Source organism: Natator depressus, chromosome 4, assembly GCF_965152275.1.
Source record: "Natator depressus isolate rNatDep1 chromosome 4, rNatDep2.hap1, whole genome shotgun sequence".
Taxonomy (NCBI): domain Eukaryota; kingdom Metazoa; phylum Chordata; order Testudines; family Cheloniidae; genus Natator; species Natator depressus.
The window spans coordinates 128,789,244-128,814,010 of NC_134237.1; the positions used below are offsets into that span (position 1 = coordinate 128,789,244).

The 24,767-nt window shown below is 41.8% G+C and overlaps 1 long non-coding RNA gene across 1 annotated transcript in view; it reads right to left on the bottom strand.

Annotated features, from left to right (window-relative positions):
* Positions 1-24,767, bottom strand: part of LOC141986006 (uncharacterized) — a 176,683-nt gene that overhangs the window by 91,090 nt on the left and 60,826 nt on the right. The window contains exon 2 of the long non-coding RNA XR_012639098.1: positions 12,281-12,376. This is a non-coding gene — a long non-coding RNA (uncharacterized LOC141986006). The remainder of the gene's footprint in view (positions 1-12,280; positions 12,377-24,767) is intronic.

Sequence of the window (24,767 nt, forward strand, 5' to 3'; positions counted from 1 at the left end):
AATTTTTTTGTCTGTCTGTGTGATACCTTTGCCGGGAACAGATCAAGGATGCAAGTTCTCCAACTCCTGTAGAGTTAGTAAGTAATCTAGCTAGAAAATGCGTTAGGTTTTCTTTGTTTTTTGGCTTGTAAATTCGCTGTGCTGGAGGAAATGTGTATTCCTGTTTTTGTGTCTTTTTGTAACTTAAGGTTTGAATCTGACTGCCTGTAAGATTATCTTCCATTCTGATCTTACAGAGTTGTTCTCTTATCTTTTTTTTGTTTTTCTAATAAAGTTCTGATTTTTAAGAATCTGATTGGGTTTTTTGGGTCTTAAAAATCCAAGCGGTTTGTGCTCATCTGTTTATTCTCAAGCCTCCTCAGGAAAGGGGGTATAAGGGCTTGGGGGGATATTTGGGGGAAATAAGAACTCCAAGTGGTCCTTTTCCCTGGTTCTTTGTTAAAGCACTTGGTGGTGGCAGCGTTTTACCTAATCCAAGGGCAAGGACTTTGTGCCTTGGGGAATTTTTAACCTAAGCTGGTAGTAATAAGCATAGGGGGTCTTTCATGTACCCTAGAGTTCAGAATAGGGAGGGAGCCTTGACAACTTATTTGCTCTAAGTTAGGAATAGAAGGTTCAGCATGAAGGTGCTTGTTGGAAAAAAACCTAATAATGGGGTGACATAGGCTGGCATTGTTGGCTGATGGGAAATGGGAATCAATATCTCAAAAGTGAATGAGAAATAATAGTTATGGTGGGGATAGGCTGCAAAGGGTCTAGAGGATGAAGACCAGTCAATTATGTTTGATGCATTAGAGAAGGGAGAGCCAGTGGAGGGATGCAACGAGAGGGGTGACATGTTCAAAATGACAGCTTAGCTATCATCTTTGAAGCCCCATTCTGAATGGATATGATTGGGACAAGACTGCATTTGTCAAGGCCACATAGAAGGAAATCGCAATAATGAAAGAGTGAGCTGATGAGAACCTGGATGAGAGATTTAGCTGTGTGCATGGAAATGAAAGGCCGTATCGTAGAGGTGTTGTGCAGAAAAGGTAAACAAAATTTAGATGTAGCCTGGATATGAGTACTTTGAGAGAGGATTGTGACCCAAGAATCCCCTAATGCAGTGGTTCCCAAACTTGTTCCTCTGCTTGTGCAGGGAAAGCCCCTGCCGGGCCAGGCTGGTTTGTTTACCTTCCGCGTCCGCAAGTTCGGCCGATCGTGGCTCCCAGTGGCCGCGGTTTGCTGCTCCAGGCCAATGGGGGCTGCTGGAAGCGTCGGCCAGTACGTCCCTTGGCCCCACGCTGCTTCCCGCAGCTCCCATTGGCCGGAGCAGCAAACTGCGGCCACTGGGAGCTGCGATCGGCCGAACCTGTGGACACGGCAGGTAAACAGACCGGCTCAGCCTGCCAGGGGCTTTCCCTGCACAAGCGGCGGAACAAGTTTGGGAACCACTGCCTTAATGCCAATTTGCAAGGGGGTTACAAAAACGTCCTGACTCTCTCTCTATATGTCACACACACACACACAAACTGAAAATATGTTCTTAGATTTCTTATCAAGGTAGGAGTTACCACCAGAGGTGAAGAAACAGGTTTTCTGTCAGACAAGAGATGTTTATTCACCTGCCTCCGTTGGATGTAGAATAAGCATTGCAAGGTAAAACAACAGATGGCCATGTATATATGAAGTTATCAAAGAGATGTGAAGTCAACAGGGAAGCAGCACACAGGAAAAACAAGCCATGGATGGTTATACTGGCTGAATACATGCAATGAAATGTTGGGGGTATAAGTTAAGGGCAAAGAAGACACCCCGTCATCCTGATCCTAGGAAGTAAACAAGCAATGTGTTTACATTCATGAAAATGGGATCTCAACCAACCTTGGTTGAAATGGTGCAGAGGACTTTGCAGGTGACATAAACTTCTATAGACAGGAGGTTGACCTGTTAGTTAAGTTTAGTCTCTAGAAAGCATGCTATGATTTTGTTTTATATGTAGCCTTTTGTTTCCAATATCCTTCCTCACTATCATTTGAATCTTTGATAATAAACTTATTATTGCTTTCATTATAAATATATCTAAGTGTTGTGATGTTCAACAAAGTGCTGGACCAGAGACTAATCTTGCAACCTGGTGTGTATACTGACCCTTTGGGAACAGCAGCCCTGGTATTTCTGTGAGTAACCAGTGACAGGGGCTTGATGTCAAAGGGGAATGCTTCAAAGGAACTCAGGGACTGGGGTGCCCCTGTTGTTAACACACAAGGTAAAGCTAGAGCTGGCACAGCTCCAAAAAAAGGTGCTTAAGTGGCTAGTAGGCTATCAGTGTCAAGAAGCTGACACCCAGCTAAGCACATGCAAGACTCTCTCATGCTGAAGGGTAACAAGGTGAATGACAGTACTGGGTACCCTAACAACCACCACAAGGTCTAAGCTGAAGGTGAAGCCCATGTTACAGGTATGAGTGACAGCCAAGATGAGGAGATTGTCCATAGGGCTTGAGAAAGGAGGATGGAGGAGGGCTTGGGGAAGAAGATTAAGAGCTCTGTTTTAGCCATGTTTAGCTTGAGTTGACGGCTAAACATCCTGGTGGAAATGGTAGATAAATGGTCTGAGATTTTAATTTGAACAGAAAGAGACAGGCCTGGAGTGGAGAGGTAGATCTGTGAGTCGTCAACATAGACATGGTAGTTGAATTTGTGTTTGTGGATGAGATTACCTAGATATAAGGCATAGAGGGAGAAAAGAAGGAGCCCTGTGGAACCCCCACAGAAAGATGAAGGATGAATGAGGAATAACCTCTGAGGGACATGCTGAAGGAGTGATTAGAAAGGTAGAAGGAGAATCAGGAAATGATAGAGTCACAGAAGCCAAACGAGGACAACTTTTTACAAAGAACATGGTCTACAATAGAGCTGGTTGAAAAATATTTTCATTGAAACAGTTCTCCATCAAAAAATGCTGTTTTGACAAAACTAATTTTTTTCACAAAATAATATCGATTTCAATTAAATTTTGTTTTAAAAAAAATCATTTTGAAAATGTTGAAACATATTTTGACATTTTTTTTCATTTCAAAATGCCTTTCATTTAGAAATTTACTTTACGTTATACAAAAATTTAAAAAATAATAAATAAAAGGACAATATAAATAGAATATTTCAACTGACTCATTTTTTTGGAATTTTGTTTTGTGAAAATATCAAAATTGTGGTCTTTCATACTAATTCAGGATATTTTGTTTTTTAATCTCAAATTTTTATGGATCAGAAAATCCACTTTCTGACAAGCCTCGTTGATAGTGTCGAAGGTGGCTGATTGGTCAAAGAGGATGAGAAAAGAGTACTGGTTCTGACCTTTGGCTCACAAGTCATTAAATACTTTGACAAGAGCAGTTTCACTGGAGTGCAAAGGGGTTGAAACCAGTTTGGAGAGGGTCTAGGATAGAAATAGAGGAGAAGAACTCTGGATACCAACTGTAAATGCGTTTGGACAGTGCGTTCAGTGATCTTAGAGATGAAAGAGAAGAGGGAGATGGGCAGTAGTCGGAGTGGCAAGTGGGGTCAAGGGTGGGTTTTTAAGATGGGAAAGACTAAAGCATGTTTTAATGTGAGGGGAACACACTAGAGAGAAGTGAAAGGTTAAGGAGAAGAGTAAGGAATGGGATGAGAGTGGACATGTGGGAGATGAGGAGATAGGATGGGTCACTAGGGCAAGTGGAGGGTTAAAAGAAGGAAATAGACAAGAAACCTGTGTTTATAACAGGAGAGAAGGAGGAGAGGAAGGGAAGACAAGCCGAGGGGAGTGGGAAAGGTCATGTCCTATTTTGTAAATTGTCTTTTGGAAGAAACTGGCCACATCCTGTACAGAAAAAAAGTGGATGGAGAAGGAGGATGGGAGGGTTTGAAGAGTGAGTCAAAGGTGGAGAAAAGGTAGTGGGGATTGCAAGCATGGAATTCAGTTAAGTTGGAAAAGTAGAGTTGTTCACCTAGGAAGATGGCAGAACATGATCCTTTTGAGCCTACAGTACTGCTTTGAGCAGGGGGTTGGACTAGATGATCTCCTGAGGTCCCTTCCAACCCTGATATTCTATGATTTCAGTTCACCTAACTAAAAAGAAATGGACAAAAAGTTTGGTTTGAGCAATTTGGCTACATCCCCAAACCGACACAATCAGATTTTCTCATCCCTCATCTCTCTGGTCCATAGACACCAAAAACGTATTTTAGGAACCCTGGTAAAGTTTGGCACAAACATCACAGGAAGCATAATTATGTAAATACCTAAATAACAACTGAAATATATTTCACCCCAGCTCTTGCTGTGGGAACTTTTGTGTTTTCTTCTATGGATACAGGTAAAAATGGAAGCCTATCTGCAGATTAAAACCTCAGCAGCAGCAACACCAGATAATTTATGAAGTAAAGTGTATAATTACACATGCTCATAAATATTCATTCTCATGTTCCTAGTTATGGAGAAAAGAAAGTGAACAAGCTGATTAGTCAATTGATGGTATCTGATTCAGCTGGTTATACAAATACCCCATAAAAGATAGCAGACCAATTTGGGCGCAAATACCAGAAGATTGCATTGATTGCGGGGTACTATCATGAAACAAAAATATTTTTGCTACAGAAGTTAAACAGGCTGTTTATAACTTGTCAGAGCTGAGAAATGGATGGAGGAGGGAGAAATAGAGTTCCTATGCTTACTGGCCAAGATGCTTATTATAGACAGTGCTGTTAAGATTTCCTGACACTTCCTGTTATAATACCCTGTTTTCCGTTACCTATAACTTTGCCAAAATTTAAGCATTTGGGTTGAAATTTCCCGTCCCAGATGTCTGGCTCGGGTTGAATGTTTCTGGAAAGATTCCACAAAAATGGTTCAACCATTTCCAAGTATGACATTAAGGAAAAAATACATTGTTTTACCCCTGTTAGAATGATTGTAACAGACATTTCATGGATAAGTTCTGGTGAATCAATCCTTTGCAATTTGTAAGAAGGGTGGCCCTGGTGTCAGGGATGTGCCTTATTCTGTTCCCCGACAAAACCAGCCATGCTGTCTCCTGAGCACCACCACCTGCCAAATCCTGCTTGTCTTGCTTACATGAGTATTCCCATTGACTTAATAACTTTGGGTTAGATTTTCAAGGGCATTTGAGTGCCTAAAGATACCAATAGACACCTACTGGGATATCCAAAGCACCTAAGCAGGTTAGGCACCAAGCTCCTATTGATTTGGATGGGACATAGGTGCCTAACCTGCTTAGGAGCTTTGGAAGATCCCATTAGGTGCTTATCTGCATCTGTAGGCACCTAAATACCTTTGAAAATCTGTCTCTTTGTGTATTCACTCCTTCACATGTTTTAATTATGATCCCCTAACTCCTCCACTAATTTACCACAATTTGCTTTTTGCTAATTACTGCTAATTGTATTAATACATGATCATAATAACTATAATCCCCACAAGAGACTGATAAAGATAGGCTGGCTCTATGCAGGTAGATATTTTTCTGGGGCTTTGACTTCTGTTCTTTGCAACTGATTTATTTTCCTTCTGTCTTCCATACTCATAACTCTTGCAAATGGTGAATTGAAAGCACCTTATTTCTGTAATAGATCCTGAGGGAAATTTGGGAACTGGAATTCTCAGGAGGGAAATATACCTCCCATTTTGACAATGAAGATGTTAATTTACTGTTAGTCATTAAATCCTACTGAGACTCTTAGAGTAAGACAGGTTATGATGTGCTTATTACAGTATTCAGCATATACCATCCCATTTATTACAGGAATCATTCCAGTTATCTTTACACCATAAATTATATTTTTTGTGAGGGCAACACAGGGTAAGTCTACACTGAAAAAAATCCCACATCAGCAAGTCTCAGAGCCCCAATCAACTGACTCGAGCTATGGGCTAAAAATAGCTGTGTAGCTGTTTCACCTTGGGCTGGAACCAGGCTCTGAGACCCACCCCTGTCACTGGGTTTCAGAAACCAGGCTCCACCCCAAGCGGGAACATCTACACTGCTATTTTTAGCCCAGTTTGACTGCTGCTGCCCTGAGTTGGGCTTGCTGCTGTGGGCTTTGTGTGTGTGTGTGTGTGTGTGTGTGTGTGCGCGCATACGCAGTACCCATAGTTTTTCTATGCTTCGTCATTTATGAAAGGTGCAAGACGGTTGCTCGGTTTAACATGCCTTTATTTGAAATGATCTGGAGACTGGCATTTTACAGCTTGGGGTAGAGCCACGATGGGGACTTACACTCAGTGCTGCAACGCCTAAACTTTAGGTATCCTGCCACCTAGTGGAATCCCAACTCCAAGTTAGGCTCCCGGACCCGCTATACAATCCTTGGGGAGAGTTAGGCACGTCCGACTGAGGTTCTCAGAAGCTGTCAAGTTTAACAGGGAGCCACCTAAGCTAGCCAATAGGAAATGCTGAGGAAAGGGATGTGGCCTATGTTTCATACCTCAAAGGGATTCTGGTGCCTAATTCCAGGCAGCAGAGAGACACGTCTCTCCACTTGGGAGTTACAGATGTGAACTCCCTCCTGGAGTTAGAGGCCTAAGCTCTTTCTTGCAAAAAACTGAAGGGGAGGCGATATTCCCCTCCCCCGTTATAAGCTTTAGCCCACTATTTAGAGCACTCACCAAGGCTGGGGAAGACCTAGTTTCAAATCCACCTCCTCTATCCCATATGGAGTAGGGACTTGAACCTTGGTTTCTCATCTCTCACATAAGTGTCCTGAACACCAGGCTAAGAGGCGTTTTGAGATGAGGCTCTTTCAGTCTCTCCTGTTGAACATGTTCTCCTTGGTAGAGATAATTAAATAGACATTGGGACAAAGTGACCATGCTTGGCTCTGTTGCCCAGTGCTTAGGGCACTCACCTGGCGTATAGGAGACGCAAGTCCCTGTTCCAGTGATTTTTTAATTATTTATACAAAGTGGAATAGCTTTAACAGGAGAGATTGACAGGTACCTCCCATCTCAGTGGTTAGGGCACTCCCCTGTGCAACAGACAACCTGGGTTCACGTCCCTGCTCCTGAGGAGACAGTTCAAACCTGGTTTCCCACATCCTGTGTGAATGCTCTAGCCACTGGAAGGTAGAGAGAGGGCAGCAGTGCTCCCCCTCCATAGCTTTGTGTGGGGTTCTGCATTTTCAATGCACACCTGCCCAATAAGCTAGGTGTTCCCCTGCCTGAGGTTCCCACTGGTGCTTAGGTGTGAGCTAGGCAGTGGCTGTCAGGACTTAGGCAGCTGCACATGTGGCTAGTGGCATAAATGTAGGCACCTTGTGAATTCAGGCACCTACAAGGTTAGGCCGCAGCTGAACAAGGGGTGTTGAAGCTCTCATTGGCGTTTAGACACCCAAATCCCTCTGTGAGCCTAGCCCCTTGCCATTTATTGATTCTGCTCCATTCTCTTCTGTTTGCCCCAACAACACAGAATCACAGGAGGCAGATAACCAAAGTTCAGTCTAATCCTCCCTCCTCCACAAAGAGTGCATCCTGTCTTACTATTATAAAATCATACCCATCACTGTATCTTTTCATGCCAGGTGTATTTAGCCACGTTTGCTTTAGTGGATAGTAAATAAAATTATTTGCTCATGTAACACCACATCAGAGAGACAAAAACTTTGTCTGTTTCAGTTCTCTAATATCCATGTGAACCCTTCTTTTCTATTTCAGTTCTCACCTCTTCATTTTTAATTTGACAGTCACGTTTGAATGAACTCCAAAAGTCAGAGTGCAGCTTTTCCAAAACTCCCAGTTTCACATGGTTTTTGCTGGAGCCATAAATAAATTGGCCAAGTTTGCTGCAATCTTAGCTCTGTTGAAACATGTTTCACATTGACGTAAGTTTTGGGTTGGCAGTAATCACCCCAAACCAGGCGAGCATTGCTGTTTTCATTACTAATTTTTGCACAGCTTAATACAGCTCTGCACCATGTCACATTCCCATAAGTCTCCATGAAAAGAAAGCTTTCCTCACATGAACCCAGCTTCCTGGGTTCCTCCCATCCAGATGGTATATCTGTTGCAACCTTGTGTCAGCCATTTTAAAGATGAAAGTAAGAAGTCATGTGGTGCATTCTGAGTGCCAGTCCCAGCATGCCCATGGTGCTTATAGCTGTAGGATGCAGAGGCTGCCTCACGTAATTGTGAGTCTCTGGTGCCACTTTACATCTTCATTTTCAAGTCTATGGTGCAGTAAATTGGCCCCCCCCATAGACAATGCATAAAACACTCTGTCTGGATGCTACATTTGTTTTTATTATAAAAATGCATTATGTGCTGCAATGCATGACACTGGCAACACTATTCAGTTATGGTTCCTGGCTTCCATCTGGAGGGAGGGATAAGTGAAGCACAGTAGTTCTCAAACAGCGGTCTGTAGAGAGGCTTCTGTCACAATTGTAAAGCTATGGGTTTGTGAAGCCTTACTAATAGTTGCTGTAGCCAGGGTCAGGACTCTTCAAGGATTGCCAGAGACATTTTGATCAATTAAATCAAAACAAAAAACAAAACAAAACCAACCTCCCTACCCCTCGTGAAGCACTTTGCACCCAGGCAGGGGTGCTCCATGTCTTTCTTTGCTGGAGGTTTCTTTGATGTAACTCCAGTTGTGATCAATTTAAAATTGCAGAGATAATGAATTTAGGGTCAGCTCCTCAGCTGTTGTTAATCAGCACAGCCCTATTGATTTCAATGGAGCTATACTGGTTAAGACCAGCTGAGGTCTGAATCAAATTTCTTGAGACTTACAGTGGTGTAACAGAGCTGAATTTGACTCATCATGATATATGGGGTGAGTGCTTAGAGATAGAGTTAAATAAGCAAAAAACCAAAACAAAACAACCACCGCATCAAACCGCTTTATTTTCCTTTCTGGCAATGCTCACAAATTCCAGATGACTTTAGGAAAGTAATCTCCTAGAAACGGACAATTGAAAACTCATAGTAGTAGGAGATGGTTTTTGAGGATGTGCTTTTATTACCTTTACAGAAGCTAATGCCTATTCAATTTACTGTCCTCTGCACTGTTTCAGTACTATCAGATTAAACCCACAATATAGAAAAGAATTCCAAGAGTTGTCACAGGCAAATACATATTTGGAAGACTCCTTTCCTAATAGACTTTTTAATTTGAAGGCGCTATCATGCTTATACAAAACACTGATTAAGCCTGCCCTAATGGCTAAAAAACTGACTTGGCTGATTGTGCCAGGGATGACCCACACACGTTAATCACAAGCAGTTATATTTAATCTGGACTCAGATTTATTTTTAACAGGTTACACATGATTCACACAACACCCCAAAAGACAGCACTCAATCTCCCTCATGCCGGCACACCTCTTTCCTCTAGGAAACAACATCAGATGCTTAAGGCCACTCTATGACCTATACTCAGGGATGGCTCCTCTTTGACCCCAGTCTGGGTAAAATCAAATAATCAGACATGCACAGCCTACTGAGGACTGTTGTGCCAGCCAAAGTGACCACAGTTGATGGCATCAAACCTAAGATGCAGTATGACGTATATTTCTGTTTCTGGTAAGACAGCAATGTCATCATTATTTGTAAAATCAGGACCCATCAGGGTCTTTCAATTGCCAGTGCAAAATAGTGTGGCACTAATCTGTTGAGATGGATATTAGGACTTGCCATTCCACATATCAGAATCAAAGCTGGTCAAAAAGTGTTTACCAGCCAAGACTACTCCAATGATGCTGCCTTGTTTGTGGAGAAGCTGGAGAATTTCAGCCCTGCTTTCCAAGGTCCCCAAGATTCCATCCACACTATGGGGTTGAACATCCCATGGCAGAAGACCAAGGTCCAAAACCTTGGAACTGGCCACCACAACCCTGGTGCAGGTGAAGTTGAGTTCCATGGAGAGCTCATCTACCTAGACTGCAGGCAGAGTTCAAATGGTTACAGCACACTGGACATTCTTAGATGAATAGGTCTTGCGGCCTCCTACGTGAAGTCCATGTCCCACTTATGGATGGAAACATTTCGTTGTGCTGAGACAAAGTTCAGGATCTATCAAACCTGTGTATTACATGTCTTGCTAGACAGGCCAGAAACCTGGAACCTCTTACAGGCAGAATTAAGAGCAGCTAGAGGCATTTCATATGTGTTGTCAGTGCCAAACCCTAAGCATAAAGTGGTTTGACTTTGTGTAAAATGTTTTCCATTCATCGCTCATTATATTCAAAATATATATTATAGGGAACAAGAGATGTTTTTAAAATGAAAGCTTACTTTAATACTTCACATTCAAGTTGTTTAACTGTTTTGCCTTGTTTTCAGTATCTTCAATAAAAGGATGCTTAATGATGTGTTTGCCATGGTACTAAGCAGGTACAAACCCCAAACATTAATACTGTTTAACGTTGGACAGTGACTGGGTTATGTTGACTTTTTTGGCCCATATAGTCCATTTAAATGAATACTACATTTATTGTTTTTATATGTTTTCTCTGTAATGCTTTTACCTGAAGAATAAATGAGCTCAGATGAGAAAGAGCAGCGTGGTAGCTTGTAACTGCTGGCAATACACTATTCATAGCCCTCAGAGAGAAAGCAAAGCACAGGAGCTGGCCATTAGGCAGACTGATTTGCTGAAAATATCATAGTGTAAAGCAGAGAGCTGTGCAGCCTTAAAACAGAAGAGAGTGGGGACAAGGGTCCCTGCCCAGAGAAAGGTGATAGCTGGAGACCAGAAACCTGACTGGGCGCTTCTGGAGTGGACCACAGAGAGGAGACACAGGTGCAGTTACCCTGAAACTGTGACGGTTTCCTCCCTTAAAAGTGCCCCCCTCCCTGCCCCAAGTATGGTATTTTCCTAGGTAGAAAGTATGGTGTAATTTGTGAATTTAAAGTACAGGTCTGGCAGCTCAGAATCCTAAAAAAGAACTGTTTGAAATTGCAAATTTTGACAAACATTTTAGCCAAAATTTTAAACCATAAAGGTTAAATAAAAAAGGTGGCATTTTCTCAAAAAGTTACCATTTTCTGAAAAGCTTTACTCCTGGGTTCTATTCCTGCCACTGACTCTCTGCACAGCCTCGGGTAAGTTACTTAGGCCCAAATTTTGAGAAATGGATCACAAGTTTTGTGTGCCTTGATCTTAGGGTGCTACAATAGCCTGATTTTCAGAGGTGCCAAACAGCCACAACTCCAACAGAAGGCAACAGGAGCTAATGGGGCTCAGGTCTTAGGTGTCCCATGTTGGGAGCCCAGGCACTGAAGCACTCCTGTCATAAATATCAAGGGAAGGGTAAACACCTTTAAAATCCCTCCTGGCCAGAGGAAAAACTCTTTCCCCTGTAAAGGGTTAAGAAGTTAGGATAACCTCGCTGGCACCTGACCAAAATGACCAATGAGGAGACAAGATACTTTCAAAGCTGGAGGCGGGGGGGAGAAACAAAGGTTCTCTCTGTCTGTGTGATGCTGCTGCCGGGAACAGAAAAGGAATGGAGTCTTAGAACTTAGTAAGTAATCTAGCTAGATAGGCGTTAGATTCTGTTTTGTTTAAATGGCTGATAAAATAAGCTGTGCTGAATGGAATGTACATTCCTGGTTTTGTGTCTTTTTGTAACTTTTGCCTAGAGGGATTCTGTGTGTTTTGAATCTGATTACCCTGTAAGGTATTTACCATCCTGATTTTACAGAGGTGATTCTTTTACTTTTTCTTCAATTAAAATTCTTCTTTTAAGAACCTGATTGCTTTTTCATTGTTCTTAAGATCCAAGGGTTTGCGTCTGTGTTCACCTATGCAAATTGGTGAGGATTTTTATCAAGCCTTCTCCAGGAAAGGGGGTGTAGGGTTTGGGAACATTTTAGGCGGGGGAAAGACGTTTCCAAGCGGGCTCTTTCCCTGTTTTATATTTGTTAGATGCTTGGTGGTGGCAGCAATAAAGTCCAAGGGCAAAAGGTAAAATAGTTTGTACCTTGGGGAAGTTTTAACCTAAGCTAGTAAAAATAAGCTTAGGGGGTTTTTCATGCAGGTCCCCACATCTTTACCCTAGAGTTCAGAGTGGGGAAGGCACCTTGACAACTCCCGTGTAGCAGGAGCTTTTGTAAATGTTGGCCTTAGCCTCTCTGTACCTTCATTTCCCAATCATCTCTTTTGCTCATCACTGTAGTATCTGAGCACCTATACAACATAATGGTACTTATCCTCCTTGCTTTCTCTGCTGTGTGGATTAATTCATGCTTGAAAAGTGCCTTGAAAGTACAAAGTAACATTATTATTATTACTTACACTTTGGCTCCTCAGATGCTGACATGAGGTATGAGGAAGAAAAGACTTTCAACAGTTTGAAGACTATTTGTACCTCTGATCCTCTGATTATACCTACTGAATGGATACAAAAGATAGGCTTAAGAAACTGATGCTGAAAATGTTTCCATTTAGCATCCAGATGTACAAAATAAACAATACAACTTCAATCACAGGCAGAAGCTACCAAGCCCAAAACCTGATGAGATTCTTCTATTCATTTTCCACCAGGAAAAAAAAAACTAATTACCACAAACTGTTTCATCAAAATGTCCTTGAGGCTACTTGTGTTTGGCAATTCAGCTTTGCAAGCAGCAGAGTTTACTTAACACAAGGATATGACCTTAGCTTTACTGCATCAAGTAAAGGGAAATCAATACCAGAGCAGTGATACTTTGGGACTGCTGATAAGAGAGTTCATGGGAAAAGGGAACTCACAGTGGTACGGCTCTGATAAGCCAATAATTGAGTTTTATTAATACAAATGTGCTTGGGGGCTTAGGACATTGCTGAAAGGTCTGGCGTTTTTAATCAAATTATAAGTACATTGAAATAAGAGGGAAATACTTTTGTTAAAATTAAAGGTTATATCAAGTCTACTGGAAATACAACAAGAGTAAGGCTCACATAAGAGTTGCTAAGTTCTAGCTGGTGCTTTGAAGCAATCTGAGGCCAGGGACGGGGACACAGGCCAGCTGAATGGAGAGCATGGACATTTGTATAGGGTCAGATTATGATACACTCATTGTTGATGAATAGCTCCATCCTCCACAAAAAGTCCAGTTGACTCCGATGAGAGTAGCTGTGGAAAACAGTCACCTCCCTCTGAATTGCACCAAAAGTATCAGAATATGGCCCATAGCAGGCATGGGGCATACATTAGCATAGACCATTTTGGGGTCAAGCTAACATCACATGTAACACCACTGAAGTCAAGTCTGAACTTGTTGCGGAGATGGACCCAGCTGTACTTCAGTGGGAGCTGTTGGTTCTCAGTGTCACTTGGGGGTAAGTGATGTAATACTGATTTTGCCATTTGCAATAATTATTTCATACTCCTTATTTCAGTATGGTATGGTGTCATCCTCCCTTGTAAATGTTCCTCATCATGTACTGCACGCTTCTGTACATGTAATAATTAAGGGTCAGATCCTACCACTCTTACACAGATTCATAGATACAAGGACCAGAAAGGATCACTGTTATCTAGTTTGACCCCTTGTATAACACACTCCAAAAAGCTTCCCCAAAATAATTCCTGGAGCAGATCTTTCAGAGCATCAATCCTGATTTAAAAATTGCCAGTGATGGAGAATCCACCACGACCCAATAGTTAATTATGCTCATTGTTAAAAATATATGACTTATTTCCAGTCTGCATTTGTCTAGCTTCAAACTTCCAGCCACTGGATTGTGTTTTACCCCTTTTTTCCTGCAAGACTAAAGAGCCCATTATTAAATATGTGTTCCCCATGTAGTTACTTATTACTTATAGACAGTAATCAAATCACCCTTTAACTTTCTCTTTGTTAAGATAACTAGATTGAGCTCCTTGATTCTATCACTACAAGGAATGTTTTCTAATCCTTCTCATAGTTCTTCTCTGGACCTTCGCCAATTGATCAATATCCTTCTGGAATTGTGGACACCAGAACTGGACACGGTATTCCGGGAGCAGTCACATCAGTGCCATATATAGAGGTAAAAGAACCGAGCACCTAGCAGCTCCCATCTGGCCACTTCATTTAGGTGCTTAGATGAGAGCCGAGCTTTTTTTGAAAATCTGGCCCATATGGCCTTATCAGCCAATGTATGTTTTAGCACCAAATTCAGTGGAAACTGGACCAGATCTATAAAAGCTAAGGAGTTCTTTTCTGTGTATGTTTCCTCCAAGTAAACTTTCTAAAAGTAAGTGCTTATGTAAATCTTGTGCTAGCATCAAATGATCACATTTGTTGATGCAATATTGTCATTTCAATTTGAAATGCTTCAGGGAGAGCGGGATGTACAGACAGCATTGCAACATTCTCAGGAATGAAACTGTGCAAACTACCCTATCTAAATTAGGTCAGATAAGGTACAATACACCCTATTTATAGCAGTTGGTGGGTCTCCAAACAACTCAATGTTTGTGTAAAGGGGTTCGCTCACCACAGGAGCACCTCCTTATGGCCAGGCATAGTATTGAGGCTGTCTTCCTGTATGGGGCGCCCTGTTGACAGCTGCTCTGTCTCTGTGGTAGTCTTAGCCTGCAAACTGGATCTCTGGCCAAGTCACACTTTAGTCCACCCCTTCTGGGAGAGTCCAACAAAGCTATAGTCCAATGAAGTTACAGCAAGTCTTCCATCTGTCTCTGGGCTCCATGGTCCTTCACCCCACCTTTTCTCAGTGGCTGGGAGAGGAATCCAGGCCCTCTCTCTACTCTGGGTTCCAGTACAAGGACCCTATTCCTAATAGCCAAGGTTTACTCCCTCAACAATCCTTGCTGCCTTCCTGGACTACTTCTTATCTCTTCTATCCCCCAGAAAGTGACTGCAGCCTCTCTCCCTACAGCCTCTTTCTGCTACAAACTTCTTGGCTTTATAATAACCACGGAAACCACCCAACTCCAGCTCAGCTGGGAGGTGTTACCAGGTAGGTTAATTGGCCTCTAAGGCTCAAATTAACCCTGTCAGAGCCTGTGTGGGGTACATATTCCATCACAACTTGGGAAAATTCATGTTCAGAAAGACAGCTTATCGCTGGCTTTAGTCAGTCACGCCCTAAAAAATATCCCTATGCAAAAGAGTCCATGGCAAAGAATTTGAGATTAAATTTTACATGCAATAGAGCAGAGAGCACAAATAAAAATGGCTCTTAGAAAGCAGTCCATTACGCTGATACACTATCTGCACACATTCATCTTCCTTTTTATTCATCATGATTTGCAAAGAAGTATTATTGCTTACCATCCAATAGTGCTCATCTCATACTTATTCACAATATTAAGCAGATGTCGGTAAGAGTAATTAAAGAGATAAAAAATAGAACATTGTGCTTTATTGATAAACGATGTGGTGATAGAGAGAATTTTTTAAAATTCATGAGTTGATGTTTGTTGACATTTATATGTAAAAATAAAGGGACAGATAATGGATCTTTGTAATGTCTAAATTTAATTCTTTCTCGACTAAAAACTATAGACAAACAGTGCAAAGGGAACAAGCATCTCCATGTTTTGAAAAGAAAAGGTTATTTGAAAACTTAATTTAATATTTAATATTTCAGTTAATGTCAATTTTTTTTAAATAAAGACTATTGGCTCCAAGTTTGATGAGGCTCCCTCAACAGGTTTATGATTTAAGCTTCCAATTTAAATAGCCAATATTATTGTTTAATATTTGTTTATATTAATTTCCACAATATGTATCCAATGTGCTAAGCACTGTCCAGACATTGCAGAAGAGATGAGCCCTGTTCCAGTGAGCTCGTGGTTTTAGGACAGACTGACTTGCAAATAGAGGTTAGAGAGAGGAAAACAATGAATAGGGATATATTAATGTAACTGAACTAGATTCAATATAGGCAGCATGACAAAAGTGGGCCTTTCAGGTGGACTGGAAGGTTAATAGGACATGGGCCTCCTGGATGGCCCACGGCAGGCACATGGGAGAAGGTAGGAAAAGGCCATTTATCAATGAAAACAAAGAGTTTCAAATTCCCTTAGTTTAATCTTATTTTTTGTATTTTCTGTTTTACCAGTGACCATTTTTGCTGCCCTAAATAACTGCTTTCCATTCTGTCTGTAAGGTAGAGCCAGCCCTGCATCGCAGAGTGAGGAGGACAATTGCATTTGAGTTACACAGCTTTAGTCTTGCCATTGTGGCACCAACAGCCACATTCACAAGAAAAGGGCCTAGAAGAATATTGCTTCCTGTGATGTGATGAATATGCTTAGCTCAGGCAGAAGAGTGACTTACCCTTTGTGGCTGGGCACTCCCTACTGACAGCTGCTCTGGGCCTGCAATGATCTGCTTCTTCTCATGACCTGGCCCTCCAGCCAGGTCGCATTCAGTCCCATTACTTCTGTGACAGGGCCCACTTCTGTGGTTTCACCTTGTGGCCCAATGGAGCACAACTCACTCTGTCATGGGATCTTCAGGGGTCAGTTGTCGCCTCTCACGGGTCCAGTGCTGCGATGTTTTAAACCTCCAGCTAAGGCACACTTGAGTCCTACCCCTTCAGCGGTAATTAAGTCCAAAAATAAAGGTATACTGTGAACTCAAAATCTTTGGCAGGATGCTTCTGCTTAAGGCTTGTCTTCATGCAGACAGTCCTTTTAGTCAGTCATCCTGGGCACGGGCCGTTGGGTCCACAGGCTCTCATTACTCCACTCCTGGCCAGTGTGGGGCACATATGCCCCATCACAGAGTCCCACAAACAATATTCCAATGACCTTAAGCCAGGTCTTTGTTTCAACTCTGGGATCAATAGTCATTGCATCCTTTATATTAAGGGGAGGCTTTCAGGCCACCTTAACGGGTGGCTGGTAGGTGAATCCAGGCCCTCCCCCAACTCTAGGTTCCAGCCCAGAGACCCTTTAGCAAGTGGCTATGGTCAGTTTCCTCAAACTCCTTGCTGCCTCCCTGGAGTACTTCCTAATTGGCATGTAGGCCCTTTTCCCCAGCCCCTATCTCCTCCACAGACACTTTTCCGGGCTCTGCAGAGTTCTCTTCTGCTCTTGTACTGAGAAACACTTCCCAGGACTTTCTCCCTGGAGGCCCAGCTCCTGTCTGCCTCTCCCAAGGCTCTCTGTGTGGCCGTATCTCTTTCCCCCAGAAACCTGACCCCAAGATTGCTGCTTTGGGATCCTGCCCTATTGTTAAGGCTCACCACTGAAGCTCCCTACAGTTGTGTGGCTTCCCAGTGTCTCTCCTGGCCCTTTGACAGAGTTCCCTTCTCAGGAGAGGACTCCTGGACCTCCTTTCTATTGCTCTGAGTCTTTCCTTTATTAGTCACCCCACAGCTCTCAGCTAGGTCTTATCCTTAATTCAGTCCCCCAACTCCTCCCCAGCTGGGCCTGATCCTGAACTGGGCCTGGCCCACCTGCCAGATGCCCAATGTGCTAATTGCTCCAGTTAACTCTTTCACTGGCAGTGTATGGTACTAACCCCTCTCCCCATCAAAACTCCCAATGAATTTAGGGCCAGAAAGGCCATCACTCGAGGAGCAAGGGAGGGTGGCAGAATATGGCCCTTACTGAAAGCACTCAGCATCTTGCAGGAAGAAACTCACTATTTGACAGCATTGGTACCCAAGTCATCAAAATAGCCCAGGGATTGTGAATCTCAATTCCTGCTTGTCTTATACATGCACAGTCCCATCAAAGCCATTGGAACTACAGCCTTGAGAAAAGTGAGAAAGTTTGATCCAAAAATCAGCCAAACAGTATCAAAAAGTCAATCAAAAAAAGGGGGGGGTGAGTTTGGGTGCAATACTTAGCATGTAGGCCTTGTTCTCTCTCAAATAAGTGACTTGATAGCACATATTTTTGAGAGGGATAGCTGCTGTAAAATATCACCAGAGGGATATGGAAAAGTTACAGACATCATGATACAAATTGTTCAGCTGATTGTTGAAAACATGAAAAGCCAAAATGCAATTTTTTTCAGTTCTTGGCAACCAAAGCCCAGATTTTTTTTCACTGAAAATGGCTTAAAACAAAACAAATATCAACCCAAACCTGCCACCCCACCCTCCTCCCACACAATTTTTTTGCTTGAAAAAAACCCCCCAAAATAAAAACTTTTTTGAGGAAAGCAGACACTTTCCACAAATGTTTTCCTTTAATCCAAACATGAATTTTCCATAAAAATAAAGTGTCTATAGAAAATTTTTGACTCATCATAACAAATGGCCAAAACGATGCTTTCAAAAATAGGCAGAACTTTCCCAGCCCAAAGACAATATTATACACCACTGTTGTTTAGAGGGACAAGGCATTATGTGCTTCTGTCATCTCTGATATAATTCCACTGGATCTGTTATCTCTTGAACACATTTGGCCACAACACCTGACAGCTATTGCCAAAATATGCCAGAATGTCCTGAGCATCTGCCCTCTAGAAATCCGGTCTCTTTATGGTGTCTCAAATTGTCCACTCAGAATCACTCGTCGGTTTTGAAAATCTTTGCCTTTATGAGCAGCGAGGAGATATTTTTCTTGACTCCTGTGTTTCTCCTCCACATTTAGAACATGGCAAGTTCAGAGGCTGTCAAGTCAGGCTACATCGCACGGGACAACTTTTCAGAAACGTGGCCTTGCTTTTTCTGGGGTGTAATTTGCGCTGCCAAATTTTGCACTCACATTTTCCAACCACAATTCATTTTGTAGATGCAAATTGCACCCATGAAAAGGCCACAGCCTGGCTGAAAAATGTATCCCTCCTTATTGCACCACCGCCTCTTCAACGGAAGGGCTTTTAATGGAGTCTGACGACACTTGTTTGGCAAAGGCAAATGAATCAACATGTTTATTTTACATATGGAAGGAGAATGCTGGATTCTGAGTATAGCTGTCATTGATGCAGCTGCCACTGCCTTCTGTTTCATTTTAAATGATTAATAACGTTTGTCACTTCCAAAGTGTCACTGTGGTCTATTGCTATACAGCACAGAGTCTAAGTGATTGCGCTCTCTTTTAGATCCTGGTGAGTAATGGTGGACAAATCTGTTTCATTTTATTGCAAACATTACGGATTGTGCTATGGTTTAAAACATTTTTTTTCTTCCTCCTTCTGCTCCGGTAAGTGAATTCAGTGGGAATATCAGGAAAATTGCTCTCACTTCTGTTGCTGTTGAAAATGGAGAAGGAAATATGCTGGGAACAGCCTCCTTCCTGGGTGAAATTCACCTCTGTGAATCCACACAAGACCCATAAACCACTTAAATCCCAGGAATTTGTATTGGCCCTTTCTGGTTCTATCCTCAAGGCTGGGTCTAATTCTGATTTTCTCTGATCTGGCTCTTCCATCCCTCACTTTATTTTAGTTGCCTTTTCCCCAAAGATAGGAAGTAAAGATTTCTTTGGATGATCCCTGTTGTTTCCCCTCTTCTTTCCCTTCTTGAGCTACAGATTCCTTATGACTCCCTCTCTTGCTCACTTTTTTGGTGGGTCTTTCTGTCTCTGCATCGTCTTGTGCTACACAATACCATTTTATCCATTCCATTTGCCGTCCCATTGCTGGCGAAAATTGCTTTTGTTGTACCTGGTATTCCCTCCCTCCATATCCCCTTCCACCCAGGAGAGAGGCAGTATAGTACAGTGGATAGCACATGAGCTTAACCCCTGATAATAGGGGCTCTATTCCTGCTCTATTAGCGTGGTGTGTAACCTGTGTCAAGTCTGTTTTTTTCTCCTGTCCATCTCACGTAATTAGACTGTAAACCCATTCAGGGTAAGGGCTTTCTCTTCCTATTCATTTGCACAATGTCTACTACAATGGGGCCCTTATCTCAGCTCCTGCACTGTAATAAATAATATGAATAGTTGGGACAGAGGTCAGCATGAAAATCTTTACAGTTTCATCTGTCATCTAATTAGCTGCATTACCGGGGGCATCTCCCACAGTTAGCACGGGCAATAGCCTGCTAATGGTGATTACTTTCACACAAAAAGAAAAGGAGGACTTGTGGCACCTTAGAGACTAACAAATTTATTTGAGCATAAGCTTTCGTGAGCTTCACACAGCAGTTGTAAAGGTTTTAAGGGTGTCGATTGGGTTCCATGCAGCCTTGTGGAAAAAGCTAAGAGCAGAAATCTGAAACTTGGATGTTCCAGCAGAGCACTGTCAGGCCATAATGCACGACATCAAATACAAACGCTCGGTTTACATAAGCATTATAAAAAGAAACATGGCTTTATCCTGAAGCATTTACTCTCATGAATAAAGTCCGCAGGATTGGACACTGAGGATAATCAGCATGGCTATGAAATCAGCACTAGGTATCCTTTGAGTAGTCAGCCATCCACATATTAACCAGACCAAAACTTTCTTATCCTTTAACTGCACAGGAAATATTCTCACCAGCAAGGAAATCAATTTATAAGCCATCAGTCATGGCTGCTTTGTTTGCAACTCCCATGTTTTATACTTATCCCTGCTTCAGTGCAGGAGGATGGACAAGGTAACCTCCTGAAGACACTTCCAGCCCTCCATTTCTGTGATTCTATATCTGAACAAAAAGAAAAGGAGTACTTGTGGCACCTTAGAGACTAACCAATTTATTTGAGCATAAGCTTTCGTGAGCTACAGCTCACTTCATCGGATGCATACTGTGGAAAGTGTAGAAGATCTTTTTATACACACAAGGCATGAAAAAATACTTCCCCTCACCCCACTCTCCTGCTGGTAATAGCTTATCTATATCTGAACACCCTTCCATATCTGCAATATTATTAGTTGAGCATGTTGTGTCAAAAGCTTTAAAATGTTTTGATTTTCCAGAAGACAAATGAAAAGGAAGAGGTACTGATGAGGGTAGACCAAAGGAGAATAACTGAAATATTGGGATGAAGTACAGCTAAGGAAAATACACATAGTCTAAGAGGAAATATGTATTTGTGGTGAGATCTGTTAAACTATGGAACAGAATACTCTAAGGGATGTGGTAGCAACTCCACTGCTTGGGGTGTTTAGAATTAGAGACTATTTTGGAATATATATGAACATGCCTAACCCTGACAATATGAAACTGGATGTGCTAGCTTTTTGGAACAGTCATCAAGACACACTTCCCAACTCAGCAAAACGGCATGGCAAACTTTGAGTGTATTCCCTGGATCTATTGATGCAGAGTGCTTATTTTCAAAGTTGGGCTACCTCCAAGACAGCAAGAGGCTCAACATGAGTGAGGATACTTTGAAGAAAATTACGCGAGTGTACACAAACCAGGATTTCTGGAAAAACTACTAGCTCTGAGAGAGAGAGAGAGAGAGAGAGAGAGAGAATACCATTGTACATAAAAAAGTTTAAATTATACAGGAGTAAAATGTGTATATTATGAAAGTTTTTTGTTTTTATTTTTTCCTGAATTTTCCGCTATTTTTTTTTAAATCCAGTTTCATCCCTGTTTTAATATTTGGAAAATAAATACCAAAAAATTCCCAGATTTTTCTTTTTTACAAATAAAAACTGAAAACACAGAACACTAATTATACTGTAGATTTTCAGGAGATTCATTACGAGTGGTACTGTCATGAATGAGGATCATGTTTCTGGAAATTTAGTAGAAAATGAAGATCATCAGGTGAAGGAGGAGAACTTTGCAGCTGAGGGTAGGGAGGTGAAAAGAACATCACTTGATTGAACTGGTGGGATTCACCAGGAAGATGGAAAAATTAAAAGGAGGAGAAGTTTCTGTAAGTGTCTCTCATTTTTGTTAATTGGCAGCTGGGGTGAAAACACACAGGTAAGTAGGCTGGATGACCAGGTGGATCGAAAACTTGCCTAAGACTTAGGAGATCTAAGGTTCAGTTCCTGGCTCTGCTACAGGTTTTTCTGTGTTCGCTGGGTAACTCACTTAACCTATCCTTTGCCTCAGTTCCCTATCTGTAAAATGGGATAATACCTCCCTGTCTCACAGGGTTTCTGTGAGGATCAAATCCATTAGTGATCATGAGGTGATGAGGCACAGCCATATAAGAATCTGCATAGAAAATTGTGGGAGAGGTAGGGGTCACAGTGTTGTGTCCTTACTTCTGCAAGGTTCTAAATGTTGTTTGCTTCCATTGACTTAAATGGGAGAGGCTCAGCACCTCACGGGATCAGGCTCCACTGTAGAGAGTTGGTTTAGCATTGACTATGTGGGCTGCAGATGCCCCCCAAACACCAATATTTTCTAGACTTGTCAGTTACATGCACCCACTGAGATACTACTTTTAGAGACTCCTGTTTCTTACAGAGTGTCAGGCTGGAAGCCCCTTGAGAAGCTGTTGATGTGGGAAGTCTCTGAAAGTAGTGTCACTGCAGGAGCACTTTGAAACATCATCAAAAGTGCAGCAAGGCTGATTTAAGTAGCAGAAAATAACTTTTAAATAAGCTCTTCAGAGGCTTGTGAACTTGGAGAGCTTTTTACTCTCTCCATAAAAAATGTTTTTATTTATTAAGAAAGAGAGAGGTGGCTTGCCAACCTCACTTTCTTTCTTCCAGTGCTCTTACAGTTCTAATGAAACTCTTTCTTGGAAAAGTTTCTTGCTCTCTAGAAACTTTTCCATCACCTCTGTCACACCCTCTCTTTCTCATTGCATAATGTCAGAGTTAGGGCTTGGCTAGTAGGCCAGAGCATTTCCTCATGAACATTTGTGTGATCTAGTTTTACTGGCAGGAATATTCACAAAACCTAGCTACTTTCATCAATCACTGCAGCATCTGAACATCTCCCAAACAATACTGAGTTTATCCTCACACCACTCCTGTCAGGGAGGAGAGTAATGGCCTCATTTTACAAATAGAAAGTGGGGGTGACTTGTCCAAGAACATAAGAACAGCCATACTGGGTCAGACCAATGGCCCATCCAGCCCAGTATCTTGTCTTCAAATAGTGGCCAATGCCAGTTGCTCCAGAGGGAATGAACAGAACAGGAAATCATCAGGTGATCCATTCTCTGTCTTCGATTCCCAGAATCTGGCAATCAGAGGCTAGGGACAGAGCATGGGGTTGCATTCCTGACCATTTCGGCTAACAGCCATTGATAGACCTACCCTCCATTAACTTATCTAATTCTTTTTTGAACCCTATTATAGTTCTGGTCTTCACAATACCATGTGGCAATGAGTTCTACAGTTTGATTGTGCATTGTGCAAATAGCACTTTCTTATTCACTTTCTCTGCACCATTCATGATTTATAGACCTCTATCATATCCCTCCTTAGTCATCTCTTTTCCAAGCTGAACAGTCCCAGTCCTTTTAATCTCTCCTCAGACAGAAGCTGTTTCATACCCTTGATATTTTTGGTTCCCCTTCTCTGTATCTTTCCCATTTTTAATATATCTTTTTCAGGTTGGGCAACCAAAATTGTACGCAGTGTTCAAGTTTTGGACATTCCATGGATTTATATAGTGACATTATGATTTTTACTGTCTTATCTATCCCTTTCCTAGGGGTTCCTAGCATTCTGTTAGCTTTTTTGACTGCTGCTGCACATTGAGCAAATGTTTCCAGTGAACTATGCACAATGACACAATCCACAAAGCCTTGACTGGGATGATTTAGTTGGTGTTGGTGTTGGTCCTGCTTTGAGCAGGGGGTTGGACTAGATGACCTCCTGAGGTCGCTTCCAACCCTAATATTCTATGATTCTATGACTCCAAGATTTCTCTCTTGAGTGGTAACTGAATATTTAGAACCCATCATTTTGGCTTATGTTTTCAAACATGAATTACTTTTTAATTATCAGCGTTGAAATTAATTTGATCTTTTGATGCCCCATCACCCAATTTTGTGAGATCCCTTTTGTAACTATTTGCAATCTGCTTTGGACTTAACTATTTTGAGTAATTTTGTACCATCTGCAAACTTTGTCACCTCATTGTATACCCTTTTTTCCAGGTTATTTATGAATATGTTCAAGAGCACTGATCCCAGGACAGATTCTTGGAGGACCCTGCTATTTACCTCTCTCTATTCTAAAAACTGACCATTTATTCCTACCCTTTGTTTCCTGTCCTTTAAACCTTTACTGATCCATGAGAAGATCTTCCCTCTGACCCATGACTTCGTACTTTGCTTAAGAGCCTTTGGTGATGGACCTTGTCAAAGGCTTTCCAAAAGTCCAAATATACTATATCCATTGGAGCAGCCTTGTCCACATGTTTGTTGACCCACCAAAGAACACACAAAAAGTCTGCTGAACAGCCAAAAGCTGAACATAGGTCTCCTAAAATTTAGTCCTGTGCCTTAACCATAAGTCCATCTGACTTCATCATCCTATCTCTGAGTCTTTAGGAGTAACAGGAGCAAAAGGAGTAAAATCTTTTTTTTTTTGTCCATGAAGTCAACAAATAAGAGTGAATCCGCAAAAGGAACAGATCTGTTGAGTCAGAAGGTGTCATTTAACCATAATCATCCCTCAGAACACAAATCACATTTTAAGTCATACTGTGATAGTCTTCTAGTAAGACAGCTAAGGTGCTAAATCTTTGTTAGCAGAGCTATTGCAAAACTGTCACCCAAAACTTGCCTGGGTTGAGGCTGTTACACACTCAACTCAGACCAAGTTCACAAACTTGTCAACTGGAGGTGGGCCCATTTTCAAATAAATCTGGCCCCATTCCAGGTTTCACATACAAAGCCACATAAAATTCAGTGGTTCTGAGCGTGTCTTACTTTGAGAAAATGTTTGTATGCTCTTTAAATATGCTAACCTGAATTAGTATATTTATGTTCCCCTCCCATGTACACAGAGCAAATCACATATTTATCAGTCTA